Source organism: Cucurbita pepo, chromosome 20 (assembly GCF_057944985.1).
Source record: "Cucurbita pepo subsp. pepo isolate OVF chromosome 20, ASM5794498v1, whole genome shotgun sequence".
Taxonomy (NCBI): domain Eukaryota; kingdom Viridiplantae; phylum Streptophyta; class Magnoliopsida; order Cucurbitales; family Cucurbitaceae; genus Cucurbita; species Cucurbita pepo.
In genome coordinates this window covers 8,068,414-8,095,471 of record NC_141817.1, presented here as the reverse complement: position 1 = coordinate 8,095,471, position 27,058 = coordinate 8,068,414, and the positions used below count along the sequence as shown (strand labels likewise).

Genomic DNA, 27,058 nt, shown 5'->3' with positions numbered 1-27,058 from the left:
TCATACTTAACTTTCATATTTGAACTCTACTTAAAACAGAGTTCACATTTGTACTCCACTAAATTAAAAGTTCTCGAATACCCCAAAGTTCATGAAAATAAGAATTAGAAGTCACATATAAAGAACCACTTATCTTCGTAGTGACATCATAGAAAACCTTCAAAAACTTTACAAACACGGCAACATTTTTCCAATCATCAATGGTTGGTGGCCCTATTCTTTTGTTTCCATGATCCCCCTCTTTGAAATAATCAACATAATCGGATTCTTCCTCTTCTAATACTTTGAAAGCTTTTTCAAATTCCAAGGCATGATCAAACATCAAATAAGTGGAATTCCATTAAGTCGCCACATCCAAACAAACAAGTGCTCTACATTTAATTTTTTCTTGTTCAACACGATCTTTAAATTTTGTCAATCTCTTGGGGGATGATCTAACATACCTCACGACATTACGAACACTAGAAATGGAATCATGCATTTCTTTAAGCCCTTCATTCATAATCAAATTAATTATGTGAGAACAACACCTCATGTGTAATATTTCTCCATCTAAGACAAGTGAATTCCACTTCTAAGCCTTCTCATAATATATGAAATAGCTATATCATTGGAACTTGCATTATACGTGTCAGTGTAAGACAAACCCTTTTGAAATGACTGACTAAAAAATCTTTCAACTTCTTAGGTAATTCAGTACATAGCAGAGAGGGAAAGAGAAATTTCTTTCACTACTGAGGTAATTATTGGGTTGTGTAATGTCAGGTTTGGGCTTGGGCTTGGGCTTTGGTCAGAGACCAGACAAACTGTAGATTGTGCTTTGACTTTGGGCCTTTGGGCTTTAATTTCTTTTTTTTTTTAATATTTTCGGGTTGGGCCGGGTTGACCCAATCATTTTCTTTTGGTACCCGAACCCAACCCAAATCAGATCGGGTTAAAAAAATAGACCCAACCCAAACCCGAAATCCAACACAACCCAACCCAACCCTTATATTTCGGGTTGGGTCGCGTTGGGTTTTCCGATTTCCAGGCTGGGTGTACACCCCTAAATCTAGTAAGTCAAATTTACTTTCATTTAGATTTTTCTTTCCATAGAGTAATTTTGAAAGTTTCTCTCACTATAACTGTCCTCCCTCGTTACTAACTATTTCCTATAATAAGAGCCATAAGATTTTTCTTCAATTTTTGTAATACTTAATTTCTAGATCACTCAGATAACTATCTAAATTTAGCTTTTATTGATTTTAACATCTCACATTATTTTTATTTTTATTTTTATTTTTATTATTATTTTTTTTTTTTTTGTCAATTATCTAAGTTTCCAATCTACCCTTTCACAACCCTTTGTTGGTTGGATTGTTTTTAATGTGAATTGCCAAATTTTTAAACTATTAAAAAACTAATCACGTTATGAGCCTGGCTTAATGAAATTAAATAAAATTTGACTAATTCAACTCCTAGGTCGATTCCCAGGTAGAGGTGTTCCATTTTTGTTAGCCTATTAAAACTAATTCAGTTATTGAATAATCTTAAAATTCTAGCCTTTTGAACCCTTTAAAATCAAATGTAATAGATTACTTAAAATTCTAATCATATTAAAACATACCTTAATCCTATTAGGTAAATATCATGCATTCAATTTAAGAAATATATATCCTAATTTATTTTTTCGATTTATTTCCGAGCAAACAATTATACATAGTTGTATATGGAAAATACATACTAATTAGAAAATCATCTTAATTCTATTACGAAACAACCTAACCAAAATTTGGGATACCTCATCCATTCAATCAATTAAGGGTTTAATTAAATTAAAAACAAATCAAAATTGTTCAGTGTGGGATTTAAACCCACGCCCACCAAAACCTTAATCAAGCACCATAGACCAACAAAGCCATCTCAACTTTAATGATTGGAAGAAAATAATTCATCTGTATTACAAAGGTTTAGAGATCAAAATATTAAACCAATAATAATTGTTAAATCCATATAAGAACTCTCGAGAAATTTCTCAAAATAAATGTTGGGAGTGGGATTTGGACCCACACCCTTTTGAACCAAACCCTTAATCTGACACCTTAGACCAACTCAGCCATCTCAACCTTGATACTTGAAAAAAACTTATCCATTTTTATTCTTTATGATGTGAGATATATGACGATGAAATGACTTCACATTATGATGTTATATATTAAGATGATGTGCAAGTATTAAATGTCAAGATGCACTGTGAAGACGAGTTTTTAAAGGCACAACCCTAGTTAATATTAATGATGATGAATGTATGAAGTTCCATGCTTATATGTTATTAGAGTAATGTGTGAACAATATATAGGGTTATGTGATAAAAATGATTTAAAGATGAAAACTAGGGAGGCTTCATGCATTTTGTGTGTTCATATACATTGGAATACTTTCCTATTTATGATGATGAGTATGGATGTGATTAAAAATTAAAAGAGAAGATTTGAGAGTAAGAATTAATTAAAAATTAGCTCATGTCAACATAATTAAAACAAAGAAGATAATAAAATAAAAACACAAAAAGAAAATAGAATAAGAAAATAGAATAATAACCACAGAGGTATAATGGATAGAGAAACAAAAAGGGATAAAAAAAAAAAAAAAAAAAGAAAGAAGATATTAAAACACAGAAAAAAGAATATAATGAAATAACACCTAGTAGATAAAGTAATTCTAAAATGTATTATAAAATGATAGTATCTAATAAATTGTATTGTTAGACATATTTATATCCCAAGAACCATTAAATCTAAATTGGTTAAATAGTTAACAAAATTTAGGAACTATAATTACGGAAGGAATTCAGTGACCATGTTTAATAGGGTGAAGCACCTTGGCATAAGTGAGAACGAATTCGGGGGACGAAAGCAAGCTAATTTGGAGTTAGATAGAACTTCGGCTGAGGTCATCCAAGTAATTGGTTTTACTATCGGCATGGTTATATTTGATGTTGACACATGCTTTGTGAATCTGCACGTGTCATATATATTGATATGTTTGAATGTTTATGGATCAATATGCTTATGATATGATATGATATGTATATGTTATAATATGTGAATTGTATGATAATACTTACGTGTTTGAGATAGGATACGAGAAGATACACTAAACATAATTTAACGATAGGAGTTAGATATGTTCATGAAACGTTAAGGTTATGTTACGTATCTAAGTGCTATGGATATGAGAGATTGATAAAAATGATATGGCTAGGATCGATTGATAAAAGAATACGATTAGGTTATGGCTAGAAAGGGATATGATTATGATAGATTGATAGAACGATAGCGTTAGGATACGTTTTTGTAACGATATGACTAAGGTACATTCATATAATGATATGACTGTGATATGTATAAGAACGCTAAGACTATGATAAGTTAGGGAACGATATGACCACGAAGTGTTTATGATATGATATGATTATGATACGATGTGAATGACGGAAATGTGAATTGTATGATAGTACTTACGGTACGATGTATTCAATGATATGTTTGAGATAGGATACGAGAAGGATACAATAATATTTAGTACTAAATTATAATTTACCATATATGTATAATTTATTATAAGGCAAATATCTTTTCCATAGGTATCTTTCCATTTCTTATTATTTCTATTTATTACTCCTCCATATCCTTGTAATTTATTTGATTATAAATAGATAACTTTCACACCATTTATGTGTGGTGGATTAGGCAAACATTCACATGTTATCAGAGCCCTTAGCAACACCAACCTTTATTTTCAATGCCTTATGAATCCCCTACCCATCTTCTTCTCTGCAGGGGCAGTCTCCATGGCTACCACATGTAGAGTTGATTGATTACTCATTGGTTCCACTCTATTGACCTCCAAATCACCGTTCGCCATACTTTGTACATACAACCTCATCTTTTCCAACACAATTGATTTTCCCTCCACCAACATAGTCACAAATGCTTCTTTTACTGTATTTTCCAATTCTACATACAAATACAACACATGGCTTTACATAGCCTCAAAATGAAACTATTAAAGGCATTCCAAGACCGGTAACTTTCATACTTAATGGCCATAATTAACCATTATATAATCAACCTGCATGGTTTTATATAGTCTCCAAATGAAACTATTAAAGACATTCCAAGAGTGGTAACATTCATACTTAAGGGCCATAATTAACCATTCTGTAATTGTAACCTGAAGTAACTAAAAAGTCTTAAAATACATTAATGAAATACAATAATTCTAAATTGTAATCCACCTAAAATTTATAACATGAAACTTCATTTTTCTACAATGCGGCATGAATTAAAATATCTTTTGATAATTTCAACAATATTTTCTTCACATCTTCAGTGAAGTATATTGTATGATTGATGTCTCTTGGTTCATATCATTTAGTCTTTTGTTGCGTCGTTTTAAAGGTGTTTTCAAAATACATAAGTCCATGACTATATTTTAAGATGAAGATGACGTTTTATGAAAGTTTAAATGAAGTATTTTTGCATTTAATGTTCATGATGTGTATACTGTGATTACCAAATTTCATGTGTAACCTTAAGATGACATATCTCATAAGTAATGGAGTCCATTTAGTAGGTTAATCTAACATTACTTAATTGGATTATTTCGAAGCAATTCCTACATAAAAGTGGCAGATGGGATTGCAAGAAGAAGTTAGGAATCAATTTTTACCTTGTCGTGGACTATAGCACTGAGTTATAGGCTCTAGGAAATCATTTTTGGTGGAGGCTCCTAATTTTATAGTCAAATTCATCGAGGAGGCTCCTAATTTTATAGTCAAATTCATCGAGATAGGGTCAACTTTCAAGTCATTTTTCCACCTTTTTGGGCAGCTCGATACAAACCAATTTCTTCATCAAAGTTGTGAGCAATCTTGTTTAGAAATCTTAATTCATCCATATTCTTTATAAAAGTTTAGGGTCAAAATATTAAACATTCTCAAAATAAATGTTGGGAGTGGGATTTGAATCCACACCCTTTTCGACCAGAACCTTAATCTAGCGTCTTAGACCACTCGACCATCTCAACTTTAATGCTTGAGAAAAAAAATTAATCCATCCGTATTCTTTATAAAGATTTAGGGATCAACATATTAAACATCGTATAAGGACCCTCAAGAAATTTCTCAAAATAAATGTTGAGAGTGGGATTTGGTTACCAAAACCTTAATCTAGGGCCTTAGACCAACTCGGCCATCTCAACTTTGAGAGCTTGAAAAAAACTTAATCGATATTTATTCTTTATAAAGGTTTAGGGTATAAAAAATAATTGTTGAGAGTGGGATTTGAACCCACGCCCTTTCGGACCAGAACCTTAATCTGGCGCCTTAGACCAACTCGGCCATCTCAACTTTGAGAGCTTGAAAAAAAATTAATCGATATATATTCTTTATAAAGGTGTAGGGAATAAAAAAATAATTGTTGAGAGTGGGATTTGAACCCACGCCCTTTCGGACCAGAACCTTAATCTGGCGCCTTAGACCAACTCGGCCATCTCAACTTTGATGCTTGGAAAAAAATTAATCCATTTGTATTCTTTATAAAGGTTTAGGGATCAAAAGATAATATAATTATTAAATCTTATTAGGATCCCACAAGAAATTTTTCAAAATTATTATTGAGAGTGGGATTTGAACTCCGGTCCTTTCGAACCAAAACCTTAATCTAGCATCTTAGACTAACTCCAACCTTAATAGTCAAATTCTAGACATTAATGTTCACATATTTCTTACAAAGGTATAGGAATGAAGGGATGGGCTAAAACATTAAAAGAAACAAAATACCTTAGACCAATTTGGTCATCTCAACTCTAATATATGAAATGTCCATGTACTTAATGTAACAACCAAAGAATCTACCTAGGCCTATACGGAATTGTCACAAAGCCATCCAATTGTTGAGGTTGCCTGAGGGGACGAGAATCAAATATGGAAAAGACCTCGAAATTTAGATGAAGATTTGTGGAGCTTCTATACAAGTCAAAGCTGGTGATCTTAGAGCTGTTAAAGAGGACGATGAGAGCTTCCTTTTCATGCCCTAAATTTGAAGAGAGCCTACAAGTGTTATGGCCTTATACCATAATTCACGATGCATGTTGAATTTGAAGGTTATAGGGGCATGTTTAGAGCACAAACCAATGATACGAGTAAAATAACGAAAAATGCCCTTACTATACCTTCTATGATGTTTTATGGCTTTTACGACTAACTTGAAGTTTTATATGGCATCTAGTTATGATGTTATGAAGCATAGAAATGATATGTATTTTTTGTGATAGGAGTAGAACATCACATGCTTAGGTTATACCCTTAGCTTTTTATGATAGACCCTCTAAATTCAGAACCATGAACTTACAAACCTATACATTATTTCTAAGGGTATAGCCAAGCCAAGTAAGTTGATTCAAGAAAAAACACATCCACGAACTTGAGCCGAATACAACGCCCAAACAACTAGGTGTCACTAAATATAAGAGACTCAAACATGCTATATGCCCTCAGTCATCTTAGACCTCCACCTATGCGATACACCATTATCACATGTATATTCTTTTTGTAGGATGTTAGATTCATACTATGACATGAGGGATGGAGAAGAATGCTCAGTCTATTGGCTAAAACCAAAATTTGAATTCTGATTTGAGTCTTGAACATAGGTTTTTCTAAAATTCATGATATTTACGGATCATGTGACCTAGTTAGTCTTTTTAAGGGAGTGTTTTTAGGTATAGAAGTAGAAAGTATAATGTATGGAAAAGAAAGTACACAACCTGATGGGACCCACCTCCGACCTATGCGATACACCAATATCACATGTTTCTCTCACTTCAATGGGTGGAATGCCATGTCAATATTCTTTTTGTAGGATGTTAGACTCATATTAGGAAACCGGGGATGCATGAGAATGTTGAGTCGAAGGGGTGAAACCAAAATTGAAATTCTTATTTGAGTCCCAAACATAAGTTTTTCTCAAATTCATGAAGCTTCTTTTCTAGGAACATAGGTTTTAGGTACTACAAAAGTCTCAGATATTCATGATTATATAACCATGAATAAAACGAAAAATTATTTTTTCGACCCAAATGTTCCGGTAAATGTAGAAGTCAAAGAACATTATGAATATTTCATTGATCTAATTGATAATTATTTAATGTATAAGTATCTTTATCAAATGCAACTAAAGTTTAAATATTTTTCTTGAAAAAGTGAGATTAAAGTTGAAATTCATGTAGGTAAATCTATAAAAACTCTATTATCATATCATAATAACCTTGTTACTAAGATTAATTGATAGACAGTGATATTATATTCCAACTCTACGAGTCAATATAATTTTGTGAAAATTATGATGTAAGAGAAGAAAATAAGTCCTTGTAGAAATGGTCGCATAAAAAATTGAGATATACGCCATTACCAGACTCTTCTTAGAAGATAGAGATGGCATATGAACTTGATTGCCTTTAAAACTATCTATAAGAGAGAGATTTTGGAAGAGTAGTAAAGTTAGTTTATAACACTTTAATAATTGGGATTGCCAAATATCATAATCGCACTCTTATGGCAGCAGGACAACGATTGTGTGACACTTGTTCTAAACCATTGAACAAGTCAGTCATGTGAAAATTGAACTTTGTGGACAATCTTAACGTATGATCGAGCCTCGAGTCACATCTGAGATAAAATATTTCATAAAAAGTGAGGGAAGAAATGAGTTGAAAACAACTTGAAAAAAAGTAATGTTATATGCTAAAAGCAAATAAGCAGCAACCACAACTTTGATGGCTTATAACGTGGTGAAGAATTGATAACTAGTCATGATAGCAATACGCCTTCAACAAACATGACCGTGACATCTTTACCCACTCAATTGGTTGATGCCTTTGACAACCAACTCTTTGTGAACTCAGCGATGTAGGATAATGTTGACTTTAAAGTCTCTCGATGTGTTTCCAGCTGATCTCAAATTAAAGAGCCTCTTCTAATCTACCATGAACTATTGAAAATCACTTCTTGGTTCGTCAAGTTTTCGTCAACTTTTCACGTCTTTTCAGCTAGAATCTCTCCTACTTCCTTCGTAGCAGGAGATCATACTGCCTTCTTGTGCCTAGTGTTTTCCTGGTCAGGATTGTAACGTTTCAAGTTACTGACATGGACAACAGGGCTAGTCTGCATCCATTAGAGAAATTGAATCATGTATGATGCATTCCCGACATTCTTAATGACTTCGGCTGGTCCATAGTATTGTTGCACCACTCCTTGGTTTTTATTGTTTTGAAATTGAAGCTGATCTAATCTTAGCGTGATTAGAACTCTTTCTATTTTGGCATTGCTGTTGCCTACATTTTCTACCAGATCTTCTCTTAATTTGTCTCGATGTTTTCTTGAGTAAACACGAGTTACTTCGAAAGTTTGTCTACACCCTTCAATGATAGTGTTGGTTTGGGATCTCTTTCTAGCATTCACGTGATCACTAACATAAACCTTTTCTAGTATAATAAACTCAACTTTCAACGAGTTGTTTAGCTATTTGTACAGTTCAGAACAATAAGTGTAGAACTCCCTCATGTGAAGTTCGTGAATGCTATTATATTCGTTTGACTATTTTTCATTCTGATTACCATACTAACCCTATTTTTATGTTAATTAGGTCCTACAAATGAATTTTTATGTTAATTAGGATTTACAAGCATAAAAGCAAGCTAAAAAATGCATGTTACATCCTAATAAGTAGCTGCATGGACTTTAGGGCAACTAATACTGGTAGGGATTGTTAGAATGTGCTAGCATGCGAGCGTTTCTTACCTTAGGTGGTTAGAATGTACATGTTAGGACTACAAAAGAGTAATTTTGGATGTGAATGCATTGTATGTATGATAGAAAATTATCGATATGCCCCTAGGATAAGATTTTGGGATGCATGTTATTTTTTTATATTTTTCCGTAGAGATAGAAATAAAATACGCAAGAAATTATCAAAATTTTTCTAGTATGAGATTTAAGATAAATGTTGTTTTAAATGCTTTCAGTTGTGCTAAAAAGAAGGATGCACTATACTCATATGTGCTTCCCGCTATTGATGGATGTTAGCTTGTTTGTTTGCAAATAGTTTCTACTTTTAGTGCTTTAGGTGATTGATAGGATATCTCACTAATAAACTTGCACAAATATTTTGATTATGTATATCATGCAATAGGTGTTTAAGAGCATAATCTTCCTAGTAAAGCATGTACAAGAGAACATAGTTAAGACTAGGGCAAAAAAGCTAGAGAGATTTCGAGCCAACTCAGGTTAGTACATTTTCAGTAGACTGAGCACTTTAGGATCATTAGCAGCCATCAAAGATTTAGACCTGCGTGCACCCAGAGTATAGATTAGCCGATGAGATAGTCCTAAACGTCTTAGAAACAATAGTTGAGAATCACACTACATAGACATCCTAAGAACCTAGAAAATCTTCATGGCATCCAAGAAAAAATTTATGGACTTATTAGATCACTTGTAACATGAATGGATCTAACACCATGTTCATCACTATCGTATTTCGAGCATTCCAAAGGAGATGAAGACAATGAAGAGTTTATTCATGATGGTCCACTAAATTAACCAATGTGAGATTCACTCCCATTGGAGCCCTCGAACAAAGTACACCCCTTTGTTCGACAGGAACACTCTGATACCATGTTAGAATCACGGATCTCCACAATGGTATGATATTGTCACTTTGAGCATAAGCTCTCATGGCTTTACTTTGGGCTTCCCCAAAAGGCCTCATACCAACGGAGAAAGTATTCCTCACTTATAAACCCATGATCATCCACTAAATTAACCAACGTGAGACTCACTCCCAATAATCCTCAACATTTTCTAGCCAATCCCCATTCTCATCCCCAATATCATCAATTTGGTTATATTTGCGATTTTTTTTTTAAGTATATTGAACCTTGCTCATACCTTCCTCCATTATGGGTTTTTACCACATATTCTATGGAAAATTGTTGGGAGAGAAGTCTCACATTGGCTAATTAAAAGAATATCATGAGTTTATAAACAAGGAATACATTCCATTGGCATGGGGCCTTTTGGGGAAATCAAAAGCAAAGTCGAACAATATCATATCATTGTGATGTTCATGATTCCTAACATCATATCAGACTCATGCCCTTAACTTATTTATGTTAATAGAATCCTCAATGTCGAACAAAGAAGTTGTGAGCCTCAAAGGTGTAGTCAAAAGTGACTCAAGTGTCGAACAAAGGGTGTACTTTGTTCGAGGGTTCCAGAGAAGGAGTCGAGTCTGGATTAAGAGAAGGTTATTCGAGGGATTCATAGTTAGGGGAGGCTCTATGGTATACTTTGTTTGAGGACAGAAGTGTTCGGAGAAGATCCCACATTGGCTAATTAAGGGAATGATCATATGTTTATAAGTAATGAATACATCTCCATTGGTACGAGACCATTGGGGGAAACTAAAAGCAAAGTCATGAGAGTTTATACTCAAAGTGGACAATGTCATACCATTCAAGAAAAACGACATGAGTATACTACTTAAGATGTAAGAAGTTATCAAAATTATCTATTATGAGATTTAAGATAAATTTTGTTTTAAATGATTCCCATTGTGTAAGAAAGGAGGATGCGCTATAGTGATATGTGTTCTAGCTTCTGGTTGCTCGGTGATTGATAGGATATCTCACTAATAAACTTGCACGAATATTTTGATTATGTATATCATGCACTAGGTGTTTAAGAGGATAATCTTCCTGGCAAAATATGTACAAGAGAACCAAGTTAAGACTAGAGCATAAAAGCTAGAGCGATTTCGAGCCAACTCAGGTCAGTACGTTTTTAGTTGACCAAGCACTCTGGGATCATAAGGAGCAATCAAAGATTTAGACCTGCGTGCACCCAGAGTATAGATTAGCCGATGAGCTAGTCCTAAACGTCTTAGAAACAATAGTTGAGAATCAAACTATATAGACATCCTAAGAAGCTAGAAAATCTTCATGGCACCCAAGAAAAAATTTGAAGGACTTATGAGATCGCTCGTAACATGAATAGATTATTGTGAGGAGTCGTTATCATGTGTAGAGTAAACCCACTTTGAGTAGGAACAGGAGACTACATAAATAGTTAACTTAAAGTGTCACTATTTGTACATGGAATCTAATGTCAAAACTGGCTTCGAAGCGGCCCAAGATGGTTGGAAAGAGTTAGAACAGCAAAAACGGGATCCAAATAGTAAACCCAAGCCAAATGCACTTAATATGAGTCATAGTCGCACCTAACCATGGATGAAGGGGCGCAAGTTAACAGTTTCGATATTTCTTTTTCTAACCCAAATCAACATAATTGTATTAAAATGGATGCAATTTGAATAAAACGAATCTACTTGCGAAAATAGTTTCTTCCAATAGACGATCTTTCCTTCACAAATATGGACTGAACTAAAATTACACGTCTCTTCTCTTGTGAGAAAAAAATCTCTTAGAAAAACTTCCTCTTCAAATCATTGTTTCAAGAGTTTTCCACAAATCTTTGATCTTTTGTTCAAGTCATAGCAATGAAGATCTATCGTGTGAAAATTCGTTTGGCTAAACATAAGAAGTCTTGAAATTTTGCTAAAACGTTCTCTATGACCTTCAAATGTATGCTTGCTTAACTTGAATTTTTTATATTTGATCCCAAATTTATTGTTTTAAAGAGTTTAGAAATCATATTCTTCGATTAGATGATGAATAGCTCAAGCATATCAGACTCAACTTCAAAGATTAAAAATCTCATGAAAGAGGACAAATAATAACAAAATTGAAGCTCGACACTTACGCCACTTTTGAATAGTTCAAACACAACACTATCATATTTTGAGCGTTCCAAACCATCAAAGTGCATAGGATAGAAAACAAAATAAATGAATATCCATAATCACCCATCCGATTTTGAATAAAACAATGTAATTCTAAAATGTATTCTAAAATGATAGTATCTAATAAATTGTATTGTTAGACATATTTATATCCCAACAAACAATAAACTTAAACTGGTTAAATAGTTAACAAAATTTAGGAATTATAATTACGGAAGGAATTCAGTGAACATCTTTAATAGGGTGAAGCGCCTTGGCATAACTGAGAACGAATTCGGGGTTATATTTGATGTTGACACGTGCTTCGTGATTCTGCACGTGTCATATATATTGATATGTTTGAATGTTTATGGATCAATATGCTTATGATATGATATGATATGTATATGTTATAATATGTGAATTGTATGATAATACTTACGGTACGATGTACTCAATGATATGTTTGAGATAGGATACGAGAAGGATACACTAAACATAATGTAACGATAGGAGTCAGATATGTTCATGAAACGTTAAGGTTATGTTACGTATCTAAGTGCTATGGATATGAGAGATTGATAAAAATGATATGGCTAGGATCGATTGATAAAAGAATACGATTAGGTTATGAGTAGAAAGGGATATGATTATGATAGATTGATAAAACGATAGCATTAGGATACGTTTTTGTCACGATATGACTAAGGTACGTTCATGTAATGATATGACTGTGATATGTATAAGAACGCTAAGACTATGATAAGTTAGGAAAAGATATGACCACGAAGTGTTTATGATATGATATGATTATGATACGAAATGTGAATGACGGCTTATGAATTAGGTAAACATTCACATGGTATCAGAGCCCTTTTGGTTTAGCAACCCCAATCCTTTATTTTCAATGGCTTATGAATCCCCTACCCATCTTCTTCTCCACCACCCCTGCGACATGGTATCAGAGCCCTTTTGGTTTAGCAACCCCAATCCTTTATTTTCAATGGCTTATGAATCCCCTACCCATCTTCTTCTCCACCACCCCTGCGAGCTTTGACGCTGCAGGGGCAGTCTCCATGGCTGCCACATGTAGAGTTGATTGATTACTCATTGGTTCCACTCTATTGACCTCCAAATCACCCTTCGCCATACTTTGTACATACAACCTAATCTTTTCTAACACAATTGATTTTCCCTCAACCAACATAGTCTATTTGATTTTCTTCCCAATCTTCCCTTCATCCTTCACAAAAACCCTAATCTCAAGATCCTCATTAGTGTTCTCTTCGGAAATATACGAAATCTCGATAAGCCCATCGACCTTCTGCAGAGATTTACCTTTTGGAATCTGGGCGCCGCACTGGCCTCTTCATCAACCAAGTCGCCGCCGCCCTTCTTGCCAAAATTGGCCCCTTCGCCCACTATGGCGACTCTTCCGGCTTCAACATTGTCGTTGTGCCTTGCTCTAGCTTTCCCCTTCTACTTCTTGGGTTAGACATATTCTCACCAGAGCTAAGACAACATCGTCGCTAAGCGACAATCCCTCTTCATGGATTAGACATATTCTCACCGAAGCCAAGGTAGTATCGCCGCTGAGCGGCGATCTCTCTGCATATTCGATGGCCAAGAAAGTGTTTCTCTACGCCTCCTTTGAACCAAGTTGTTGACATCTTCATGAAAAGTGTTTTTTGACCTCTCTTTGAATTTTTCAGATTCAAGCTTCACGTTCGTTCAAATCCGACGCTTAGCTTGCTGGGGTGTTAAGGATATTTAGTACTAAATTATAATAATAGATAACTTTCACACCATTTAGTTGTAGTGGATTAAGCAAACATTTTCGAACGCTAAGGCTATGATAAGTTAGAGAACGATATGACCACGAAGTGTTTACAATATATTATGATTATGATACGAAATGTGAATGGCGTATATATATATATATGTTGTGATATGATATGAAAATGATATGAAATATGTTATGGTACGTGATATGTGATAAATTGACATGTTTATGATATGATATATTATGATGTGATATGTTAGGTTTAGATTGTTTTATGTGACCGTTGAGGTAATTGTTGTATGAATCACACTTTATGAAATATTTTGTTAAAAGCATAGAACGTTATGTTATGTCTCCTAAACTATATGTTTAAAACATATTTATTATGAATGACATGATATCATGATACATGACATGAAATATAACCCCGTTAGAATTATGCATGATATGAGAACTGAAAAATGAGAAATGATATGATATGAATGAAAAACGGTAGCGGGATTATATTTAATAATGTTGAAAATTGAAAAATATTGGGATCTCATGCATTATGTGTTCATACATTGGGGGATACCATTATTCCATCACGAGAGTAGGGACGCGTACACCACTAAGCAGGAGAACTATCATTATGTTTTACATAATGCTGCGGTGACGGTTAAAGAGCTACCAGAGCATGCTCGCCGGACAAGGAAAGGGGCCCAGCGGTGTGCGAGCTGACTGGTGAGTCCATACTCGCACATATGGGTTGTGTGTAGAGTATATGGTACACATCCAAGTTGCCCGTTAGGATAGTGTCGTAGGAAAATAGACTGATATGATAGGACCCGTCATTGCATTTAACTCTAATAGTGGGGTCACTTACTAAGTATTTCTTTAAATACTCAAGCCACGTGCTACTTCTATTTCAAGTTAAGGCAAGGCATTCTTGTACGGCTGACGACGACATTGCAACTCGAGACCATGACACATGCACAAGATAGTCACATTTATTTTCTTAGACTTAGACTAGGATAAGATGTTTTGAATGTAAACATTTATTTATTTTATTTAGTTATAAGATAAGGAATCAATACAAGGGGAATAAGATTCGGATTACCTTATCGATCGAATATCTCAAGGCAAGAACATTGTTTGAGATTCGAATCACTCCATAAGCAAAATCGATCATGTCTAGCTTGAATGATTCTTGTTGATCAAATATCTCAACGCAAGAACACTTGCTTGAGATTCGAATCACTCCACAAGCAAGATTGATCATGTCGAGCTTGAATGATTCTACATGCAACCTAAACTACATAGAATTGCAAAGAAACTTAGCCATTGCTAAAGAAAAGCACAAATGCTTCTTTTACTATATTTTCCATGTCTACATACAAATACAACAAATGGCTTTACATAGCCTCAAAATGAAACTATTAAAGGCATTCTAACACTTGTAACTTTCATACTTAATGGCCATAATTAACCATTATGTAATCAACCTACATGGTTTTATATAGTCTCAAAATGAAACTATTAAAGGCATTCCAAGAGTGGTAACATTCATACTTAAGGGCCATAATTAACCATTCTGTAATTGTAACCTGAAGTAACTAAAAAGTCTTAAAATACATTAATGAAATACAATAACTCTAAATTGTAATCCACCTAAAATTTATAACATGAAACTTCATTCTTCTTCAATGTGGCATGAATTGAAATATCTTTTGATAATTTCAACAATATTTCTTCACATCTTCATTGAAGTATATTGTATGATTGATGTCTCTTGGTTCATATCATTTAGTCTTTTGTTGCATCGTCTTAAAGGTGTTTTCAAAATACATAAGTCCATGACTATATTTTAAGATGAAGATGACGTTTCATGAAAGTTTAAATGAAGTATTTCTGCATTTTATAGATCTTTGAATGTTTCATTATTCTCCTCTCTCTTTTCTTTTTTTTTTTTTTTTTCTTGCTATAACTTATATATCTTAATTTGGGTGAGATAATTTTAGAGATTGGAGAATGAAAGAAGGGGAATAAGAGGGCGTTAATGCTTTAACGACACACGAACACCAAATCTTTTATTACTAGCTTAGTTTAAGAGAATTTTTGGTGTCCCTGGAAAACAAAGTCGGCCGCTTCATGTCCCATACCCATTGCGCGGGCTTGGAAAACTATAAAGTTGGTCAGTATAATTTTTCTTGTGTTGTTTTTAGATGTGTTCTTGTGTATTTTATCTCTCTTTCTATTGTGTACATGCACGTACACATACCTTCTACCTGAATACGCACCGCCCCCTCAAGCTGCACCACAGGCCGGGTTAGACCCCGCCACAAGGTTAATATTGGAATCCCTCCAAACGACAATGCAAACCATGCTTGCCACACAACAGGCCACATTGTTAGCTACGCAACAAGTCGCGGCAATGGCCACGCAACCAATCACGCAACCCGCCAAGCGGTGGCCACACAACCAGCCAACGCGGCGGCCACGCAACCGGTGGATGCGGTAGCTATACAACCGGCCAACAACCCCCATCCGGATAGGGGTGCGAGTTCGTTAAAGGATTTCAGATGGTATAACCTCCGTCCTTTTGTCGGTTCAAAGGAAGATCCCAGGCAGCTCAGATGTGGATCGCAAAGATGGAAACGATCTTTGAATCAATGAGATGCCCTGATGAACATAAGGTGGCGTGTGCGACGTATGTATTACAAAAAGATGCAGAAGTGTGGTGGTCGGATAATAAACAGAGCATCAACCCGGGTGAGGGGATTACTACGTGGGAAACATTTAAGAAAGTCATTCTGAAATATTATTATCCAAAGGAAACCCGTATAAAAAAAACAACAAGAGTTTAACCATTTAACCCAAGGTGATCGCAGGGTGGATCAGTATGATCAGGAATTCATGAGATTAAGAAGGTTTGCACCGTCATTAATTGATACTGAAGAGAAAGAGACGAAAAAACCTATGAAGACCCGCCGCATGTTGGAGGCTTTTAACCCAAAAACCTATGAAGAGGCCATAAGGATGGCCAAGGCCCTAGAGGAACCCCCGGAGGAGAAAAGAATGGAGCCAACGGTTGTCACAGGGAGGAAACGCCCCATCGAGGTCGAAACCACAGAATTCCAACCACCGTTCCAGAGACCTCGATATCAGAGTAGGCCACCTGCTCCACCCCCAATAGCCCGATACCTAACAATGGAGAAGCCCTTGTGCCGTAACTGTGGAAAACAACATGTTGGGAGATGTTTGGTGGGCTCAGGTATGTGTTATATTTGTGGTCATGCAGGTCATATGCCCAAAACTTGCCCTACAAGGAACTCGGGAAATCCAAGGGAACCCCATAGAGGACCGGTCATTCGAGAGCCCACCATACAAACCCACCCACAGACCAGGGCATATGCAACGACCAGTAAAGAGACGGGAACGTCTGGCACCGTGGTGACAGGTACGCTTTCTATACTAGGACACTTTGCGTTGGCATTGTTTGATTCTGGTTCTACCCATTCATTTGTTTCCTTACCATTTGTTAAACAAGTAAGGTTCATATTAGAACCCTTAATGCATGTATTGTCGGTCGGTACCCTAGGAAGGGTAGACTTAGTTACGAAAAATAGAGTAAAAGACGGACAAGTGGTAATAGCTGGACAAACCATCCATGTAGACTTAAAAGTAGTGGATATGATAGATTTTGACGTCATACTAGGAATGGCGCTAGCCGAAAACTTTGCTAGCATAGACTGCCATAAGAAAGAGGTGATATTCACACATCCAAATGGACTTACCTTTAAGTTTAAAGGGACCTTCACAGGTATCACCCCAAAAATAATATCGATGATGAAAGCGAGATGCCTGGTACAGCAAGGGGGGTGTGCATTTCTAGCCTGTGCAGTAAACACAAAAGGAAAGGAAAAACCAATAGATACAATATACATAGTAAACGAATTTATGGATGTCTTCCCGGAGGACCTCCCGGGAATCCCTCCATCACGAGAGGTAGACTTTGGAATAAAACTGGAACCAGGAACGGGACCCATCTCTAAGGCCCCGTACTGCATGGCACCAGCAGAACTAAAAGAACTTAAATCACAACTGCAAGACCTATAAGATAAAGGCTTCATTCGACCTAGTGTGTCCCCTTGGGGTGCGCCAGTGTTGTTTGTCAAAAAGAAAGACGGCTCAATGCGTTTATGCATTGATTATAGTGAATTAAACAAGAGGACGGTAAAGAACAAATACCCATTACCCCGTATTGAGGACCTATTTGACCAATTGCGATGGGCGACAATGTTTTCTAAAATAGATCTTCGATCAGGATATCATCAAATTAAGATTAAAAATGAAGACATGCCGAAAACAGCCTTTCGAACCAGATATGGTCACTACGAGTTTGTGGTGATGTCTTTTGGTCTCACCAATGCCCCAGCGGTATTTATGGAATTAATGAACTGAGTATTTAAGGAGTGCTTAGACTCGTTTGTGATCGTGTTCATAGACGACATCTTGATATACTCGAAAACGGACCTAGAACACCAAGAACACCTTCGAAAGCCTTAACGACATCTTTAGTCTCATTTTTCTTGAACTTTTCAAAAATAAAAAAATAAAATAAAATAATAAAATAAAATAAAGTAATAAAATAAAATAAAGTAAGTTACATTTGATAAGGATACTTATATATTGATTAATCATCAATCAAATTGATAAAATGTTAACAATATTTTTTGGATTTTGCATTCAGCAAACCACTTGGGTCAGAATGCATGAGCCCAAAATTCTTTGGTCTTGTAGCCTTATTCAATAAAAGCTCAATGATTATCTTGCATAAAAAGCGAGATCCATAGACATGTAATGTAATAACTCCAACGTTTAGAGAATTACCTTTTACTAGTCTCTTCATTGTATTCAAATTGATGTTAATCAATTAACTGCAAAAGACAAGTATCATCCTTGAGGAGAAAACAATTTGTCTTTTTATCCTTGACTCTTTAATCATGAATGTCTCAATATTTCGTAGTATAGTAAGTGTTAACGTTTTAACATATACTAATTGTACTAGCTGAACATATTTTCAAACAATTTTGAAAATATAAACTTTAATCGTTCAAAGTAACTCCTATATGAACTACTTAATAATTAAGTTTGAGAAATTGAATTTCTTTTATGGTTACTATAAAGTGTTCAGCATTTAGTAACAATTTTTACTTAGCATCTTAATGTCTCCCACTACATCCACTCACATTGATTTCCTAGTGTCAACTAGTAGCATTTATTCTACCTCATCAAGTATTTTTCAAGAATTATATATAAATATAATGAAGAATAAATCTTGATAGTAAATCTTATATCAACTATCCAGGTGGTGTCACTTAGTCTCCACCAAAAATCTAATTAGGGGTGTACATGGTCCGGGTTGGGTTGGGTTGGAGGATTTTTTTGACCCAACCCAAAAGTTTGGGTTGGTTGGATTAGTAACCCAACCCAACCCAACCCTCTATTTTTGGGTTGGGTTCGGGTTGGGTTTGAGTTGGTCCAAAAAAATTTTAAAAAAATTAATTTGTATGACGTAAAATGATAAAACAATTACTACCTCTAAGTTGTAGATCAAAAATATCAAACTCTCTATTGCATCCATATTATCACCTATAAATATATAAAGAATATGCAATGAATCAATTCTAAAGTTACCACATCTAATTAAATTATCTACATTCACACTATATAATCATTCAACAAAATTCCTAAAAATTCACCTATAAATATGTAAAGAATATTCAATGAATTAATTCCAAAGTTACACCATTCCACAAAATATTTAAAAATTTTAAATTATCCAACCCTCTCTTGCATTCTTAATTCCTACAAAAGAAAAATAGCATCTTGAAAGTTAGTACCGTTTTAAGATTGTTTGGATAAAGCATAGTGTAACTTCAAATATTTTACTTACATTGAAAAATAATTATTCTTGCATGACGTTGGTGGAACTTGAAGGTCCTAAATCATCTTAAAAAGAAAATAGTCTTAAATCATCTCAAAAATAAAATATAAATTATGATATAACAATACAGAATAATCTTAACAAATAGACAATAAATAGATTTGGAGTTACCATTCTCAATCTTAGAACAAATCTCCAAATCTTCTAGTTGTTGAGGAATATCTAACTATACTAATTTTCTACCGATCCAATCTTGTGTACATATCAGAGTTTCCCCTGTTTTAGGTGTCAAAGAACTCCTAAAAGAATCAAGAATCCTCTACCCGTACTAAATGCTGATTAAGAAGATACGGTCGACACTGGAACAGCCAAAACATCTTGCACAATTTTCGATAAAACTCTATACTTAAACTCATTTGCTTTCCTCCATGCCAAAACATCAAAATTATCATTAAATTCTTCACTAGGGTTAGATAAATATCGATTCACATCATTCTTTAACTCGAGTGAATGTTTCTCTTCTCTTCTCGTTTGTATCTTGATAATACTAATATTGAACCACTGAAATTCTCTTCATCAATTGTGTCCATCTCCATACTCATGGACTTAGAAGTGAGTCTTGATTCAGATTGATGATGATCTTGAGCATTATCATAAAACTTGTAGTAATCATACAAACGAATTAAATAATTCTTTATGCCATCCACCATCACTTTAGCCATAGCATCTTCATAAATATTCGAAAAGCAAAATGATATGTAATCCAATTTGTAACGAGGATCGAGTACCACCGCTATGAATATCAACTTATTAATTCTTTCCACTGAGCCCCAATATTTGTCATACTCATTTGTACTCCACTGAATTAAAAGTTCTCGAATACCCCAAAGTTCATGAAAATAAGAATTAGAAGTCACATATAAAGAACCACTTATCTTCATAGTGACATCATAGAAAACCTTCAAAAACTTTACAAACACTGCAACATTTTTCCAATCATCAATGGTTGGTGGCCCTATTCTTTTGTTTCCAGATCCACCTCTAATAAATAATCAACATAATCTGATTCTTCTTCCTCTAATACTTTGAAAGCTTTTTCAAATTCCAAGGCATGATCAAGCATCAAATAAGTGGAATTCCATTGAGTCGCCACATCCAAACAAACAAGTGCTCTACATTTAATTTTTTCTTGTTCAACACGATCTTTAAATTTTGTCAATCTCTTGGGGGATGATCTAACATACCTCACGACATTACGAACACTAGAAATGGAGTCATGCATTTCTTTAAGCCCTTCATTCACAATCAAATTAATCTGATTCTTCTTCCTCTAATACTTTGAAAGCTTTTTCAAATTCCAAGACATGATCAAGCATCAAATAAGTGGAATTCCATTGAGTCGCCACATCCAAACAAACAAATGCTCTACATTTATTTTTTTCTTGTTCAACACGATCTTTAAATTTTGTCAATCTCTTGGGGGATGATCTAACATACCTCACGACATTACGAACACTAGAAATGGAGTCATGCATTTCTTTAAGCCCTTCATTCACAATCAAATTAATTTGATTCTTCTTCCTCTAATACTTTGAAAGCTTTTACAAATTCCAAGGCATCATCAAGCATCAAATAAGTGGAATTCCATTGAGTCGCCACATCCAAACAAACAAGTGCTCTACATTTAATTTTTTCTTGTTCAACACGATCTTTAAATTTTGTCAATCTCTTGGGGGATGATCTAACATACCTCACGACATTACGAACAATAGAAATGGAGTCATGCATTTCTTTAAGCCCTTCATTCACAATAAAATTAATCTGATTCTTCTTCCTCTAATACTTTGAAAGGTTTTTCAAATTCCAAGACATGATCAAGCATCAAATAAGTGGAATTCCATTGAGTCGCCACATCCAAACAAACAAGTGCTCTACATTTAATTTTTTCTTGTTCAACACGATCTTTAAATTTTGTCAATCTCTTGGGGGACGATCTAACATACCTCACGACATTACGAACACTAGAAATGGAGTCATGCATTTCTTTAAGCCCTTCATTCACAATAAAATTAATCTGATTCTTCTTCCTCTAATACTTTGAAAGCTTTTTGAAATTCCAAGACATGATCAAGCATCAAATAAGTGGAATTCCATTGAGTCGCCACATCCAAATAAACAAGTGCTCTACCTTTAATTTTTTCTTGTTCAACACGATCTTTAAATTTTGTCAATCTCTTGGGGGATGATCTAACATACCTCACGACATTACGAAAACTAGAAATCAAGTCATGCATTTCTTTAAGACCTTCATTCACAATCAAATTAATCTGATTCTTCTTCCTCTAATACTTTAAAAGCTTTTTCGAATTCCAAGGCATGATCAAGCATCAAATAAGTGGAATTCCATTGAGTCGCCACATCCAAATAAACAAGTGCTCTACCTTTAATTTTTTCTTGTTCAACACGCTCTTTAAATTTTGTCAATCTCTTGGGGGATGATCTAACATACCTCACGACATTACGAAAACTAGAAATGGAGTCATGCATTTCTTTAAGACCTTCATTCACAATCAAATTAATCTGATTCTTCTTCCTCTAATACTTTGAAAGCTTTTTCAAATTCCAAGACATGATCAAACATCAAATAAGTGGAATTCCATTGAGTCGCCACATCCAAACAAACAAGTGCTCTACATTTAATTTTTTCTTGTTCAACACGATCTTTAAATTTTGTCAATCTCTTGGGGGATGATCTAACATACCTCACGACATTACGAACACTAGAAATGGAGTCATGCATTTCTTTAAGCCCTTCATTCACAATCAAATTAATCTGATTCTTCTTCCTCTAATACTTTGAAAGCTTTTTCAAATTCCAAGACATGATCAAGCATCAAATAAGTGGAATTCCATTGAGTCGCCACATCCAAACAAACAAGTGCTCTACATTTAATTTTTTCTTGTTCAACACGATCTTTAAATTTTGTTAATCTCTTGGGGGATGATCTAACATACCTCACAACATTACGAACACTAGAAATGGAGTCATGCATTTCTTTAAGCCCTTCATTCACAATCAAATTAATCTGATTCTTCTTCCTCTAATACTTTGAAAGCTTTTTCAATTCCAAGGCATGATCAAGCATCAAATAAGAGGAATTCCATTGAGTCGCCACATCCAAATAAACAAGTGCTCTACATTTAATTTTTTCTTGTTCAACACGATCTTTAAATTTTGTCAATCTCTTGGGGGATGATCTAACATACCCTTACGACATTACGAACACTAGAAATGGAGTCATGCATTTCTTTAAGCCCTTCATTCACAATCAATTTAATCTGATTCTTCTTCCTCTAATACTTTGAAAGCTTTTTCAAATTCCAAGGCATGATCAAGCATGAAATAAGTGGAATTTCATTGAGTCGCCACATCCAAACAAACAAGTGCTCTACATTTAATTTTTTCTTGTTCAACACGATCTTTAAATTTTGTCAATCTCTTGGGGGATGATCTAACATACCTCACGACATTACGAACACTAGAAATTGAGTCATGCATTTCTTTAAGCCCTTCATTCACAATAAAATTAATCTGATTCTTCTTCCTCTAATACTTTGAAAGCTTTTTCAAATTCCAAGACATGATCAAGCATCAAATAAGTGGAATTCCATTGAGTCGCCACATGCAAACAAACAAGTGCTCTACATTTAATTTTTTCTTGTTCAACACGATCTTTAAATTTTGTCAATCTCTTGGGGGATGATCTAACATACCTCACGACATTACGAACACTAGAAATGGAGTCATGCATTTCTTTAAGCCCTTCATTCACAATCAAATTAATCTGATTCTTCTTCCTCTAATACTTTGAAAGCTTTTTCAAATTCCAAGACATGATCAAGCATCAAATAAGTGGAATTCCATTGAGTCGCCACATCCAAATAAACAAGTGCTCTACCTTTAATTTTTTCTTGTTCAACACGATCTTTAAATTTTGTCAATCTCTTGGGGGATGATCTAACATACCTCACGACATTACGAACACTAGAAATGGAGTCATGCATTTCTTTAAGACCTTCATTCACAATCAAATTAATCTGATTCTTCTTCCTCTAATACTTTGAAAGGTTTTTCAAATTCCAAGACATGATCAAACATCAAATAAGTGGAATTCCATTGAGTCGCCACATCCAAACAAACAAGTGCTCTACATTTAATTTTTTCTTGTTCAACACGATCTTTAAATTTTGTAAATCTCTTGGGGGATGATCTAACATACCTCACGACATTACGAAAACTAGAAATGGAGTCATGCATTTCTTTAAGCCCTTCATTCACAATCAAATTAATCTGATTCTTCTTCCTCTAATACTTTGAAAGCTTTTTCAAATTCCAAGACATGATCAAGCATCAAATAAGTAGAATTCCATTGAGTCGCCACATCCAAACAAACAAGTGCTCTACATTTAATTTTTTCTTGTTCAACACGATCTTTAAATTTTGTTAATCTCTTGGGGGATGATCTAACATACCTCACAACATTACGAACACTAGAAATGGAGTCATGCATTTCTTTAAGCCCTTCATTCACAATAAAATTAATCTGATTCTTCTTCCTCTAATACTTTGAAAGCTTTTTCAAATTCCAAGGCATGATCAAGCATCAAATAAGTGGAATTCCATTGAGTCGCCACATCCAAATAAACAAGTGCTCTACATTTAATTTTTTCTTGTTCAACACGATCTTTAAATTTTGTCAATCTCTTGGGGGATGATCTAACATACCCTTACGACATTACGAACACTAGAAATGGAGTCATGCATTTCTTTAAGCCCTTCATTCACAATCAATTTAATCTGATTCTTCTTCCTCTAATACTTTGAAAGCTTTTTCAAATTCCAAGGCATGATCAAGCATGAAATAAGTGGAATTTCATTGAGTCGCCACATCCAAACAAACAAGTGCTCTACATTTAATTTTTTCTTGTTCAACACGATCTTTAAATTTTGTTAATCTCTTGGGGGATGATCTAACATACCTCACAACATTACGAACACTAGAAATGGAGTCATGCATTTCTTTAAGCCCTTCATTCACAATCAAATTAATCTGATTCTTCTTCCTCTAATACTTTGAAAGCTTTTTCAAATTCCAAGGCATGATCAAGCATGAAATAAGTGGAATTTCATTGAGTCGCCCCATCCAAACAAACAAATGCTCTACATTTAATTTTTTCTTGTTCAACACGATCTTTAAATTTTGTCAATCTCTTGGGGGATGATCTAACATACCTCACGACATTACGAACACTAGAAATGGAGTCATGCATTTCTTTAAGCCCTTCATTCACAATCAAATTAATATGATTCTTCTTCCTCTAATACTTTGAAAGCTTTTTCAAATTCCAAGGCATGATCAAGCATGAAATAAGTGGAATTTCATTGAGTCGCCCCATCCAAACAAACAAATGCTCTACATTTAATTTTTTCTTGTTCAACACGATCTTTAAATTTTGTCAATCTCTTGGGGGATGATCTAACATACCTCACGACATTACGAACACTAGAAATGGAGTCATGCATTTCTTTAAGCCCTTCATTCACAATCAAATTAATATGATTCTTCTTTCTCTAATACTTTGAAAGCTTTTTCAAATTCCAAGGCATGATCAAGCATGAAATAAGTGGAATTTCATTGAGTCGCCACATCCAAACAAACAAGTGTTCTACATTTAATTTTTTCTTGTTCAACACGATCTTTAAATTTTGTCAATCTCTTCGGGGATGATCTAACATACCTCACGACATTACGAACACTAGAAATGGAGTCATGCATTTCTTTAAGCCCTTCATTCACAATCAAATTAATCTGATTCTTCTTCCTCTAATACTTTGAAAGCTTTTTCAAATTCCAAGGCATGATGAAGCATCAAATAAGTGGAATTCCATTGAGTCGCCACATCCAAACAAACAAGTGCTCTACATTTAATTTTTACTTGTTCAACACGATCTTTAAATTTTGTCAATCTCTTGGGGGATGATCTAACATACCTCACGACATTACGAACACTAGAAATGGAGTCATGCATTTCTTTAAGCCCTTCATTCACAATCAATTTAATCTGATTCTTCTTCCTCTAATACTTTGAAAGCTTTTTCAAATTCCAAGGCATGATCAAGCATGAAATAAGTGGAATTTCATTGAGTCGCCCCATCCAAACAAACAAATGCTCTACATTTAATTTTTTCTTGTTCAACACGATCTTTAAATTTTGTCAATCTCTTGGGGGATGATCTAACATACCTCACGACATTACGAACACTAGAAATGGAGTCATGCATTTCTTTAAGCCCTTCATTCACAATCAAATTAATCTGATTCTTCTTTCTCTAATACTTTGAAAGCTTTTTCAAATTCCAAGGCATGATCAAGCATCAAATAAGTGGAATTTCATTGAGTCGCCACATCCAAACAAACAAGTGTTCTACATTTAATTTTTTCTTGTTCAACACGATCTTTACATTTTGTCAATCTCTTGGGGGATGATCTAACATACCTCATGACATTACGAACACTAGAAATTGAGTCATGCAATTCTTTAAGACCTTCATTCACAATCAAATTAATCTGATTCTTCTTCCTCTAATACTTTGAAAGCTTTTTCAAATTCCAAGACATGATCAAGCATCAAATAAGTGGAATTCCATTGAGTCGCCACATCCAAACAAACAAGTGCTCTACATTTAATTTTTTCTTGTTTAACACGATCTTTAAATTTTGTCAATCTCTTGGGGGAAGATCTAACATACCTCACGACATTACGAACACTAGAAATGGAGTCATGCATTTCTTTAAGCCCTTCATTCACAATCAATTTAATCTGATTCTTCTTCCTCTAATACTTTGAAAGCTTTATCAAATTCCAAGGCATGATCAAGCATCAAATAAGTGGAATTTCATTGAGTCGCCACATCCAAACAAACAAGTGCTCTACATTTAATTTTTTCTTGTTCAACACGATCTTTAAATTTTGTCAATCTCTTGGGGGATGATCTAACATACCGCACGACATTACGAACACTAGAAATGGAGTCATGCATTTCTTTAAGCCCTTCATTCACAATAAAATGAATCTGATTCTTCTTCCTCTAATACTTTGAAAGCTTTTTCAAATTCCAAGACATGATCAACCATCAAATAAGTGGAATTCCATTGAGTGGCCACATCCAAACAAACAAGTGCTCTACATTTAATTTTTTCTTGTTTAACACGATCTTTAAATTTTGTCAATCTCTTGGGGGATGATCTAACATACCTCACGACATTACGAACACTAGAAATGGAGTCATGCATTTCTTTAAGCCCATCATTCACAATCAATTTAATCTGATTCTTCTTCCTCTAATACTTTGAAAGCTTTTTCAAATTCCAAGGCATGATCAAGCATCAAATAAGTGGAATT

General features: G+C 34.5%; 2 non-coding genes across 2 annotated transcripts; both read right to left on the bottom strand.

The window, feature by feature from the left end:
* Positions 1–5,311: 5,311 nt before the first annotated feature.
* TRNAL-AAG (transfer RNA leucine (anticodon AAG)) lies at positions 5,312–5,392 on the bottom strand. The gene has a single exon. It is a non-coding gene; the product is annotated as a tRNA-Leu (tRNA).
* A 68-nt stretch (positions 5,393–5,460) lies between these two features.
* Positions 5,461–5,541, bottom strand: TRNAL-AAG (transfer RNA leucine (anticodon AAG)). Its single transcript has one exon. It is a non-coding gene; the product is annotated as a tRNA-Leu (tRNA).
* Between the last annotated feature and the right edge of the window lie 21,517 nt (positions 5,542–27,058).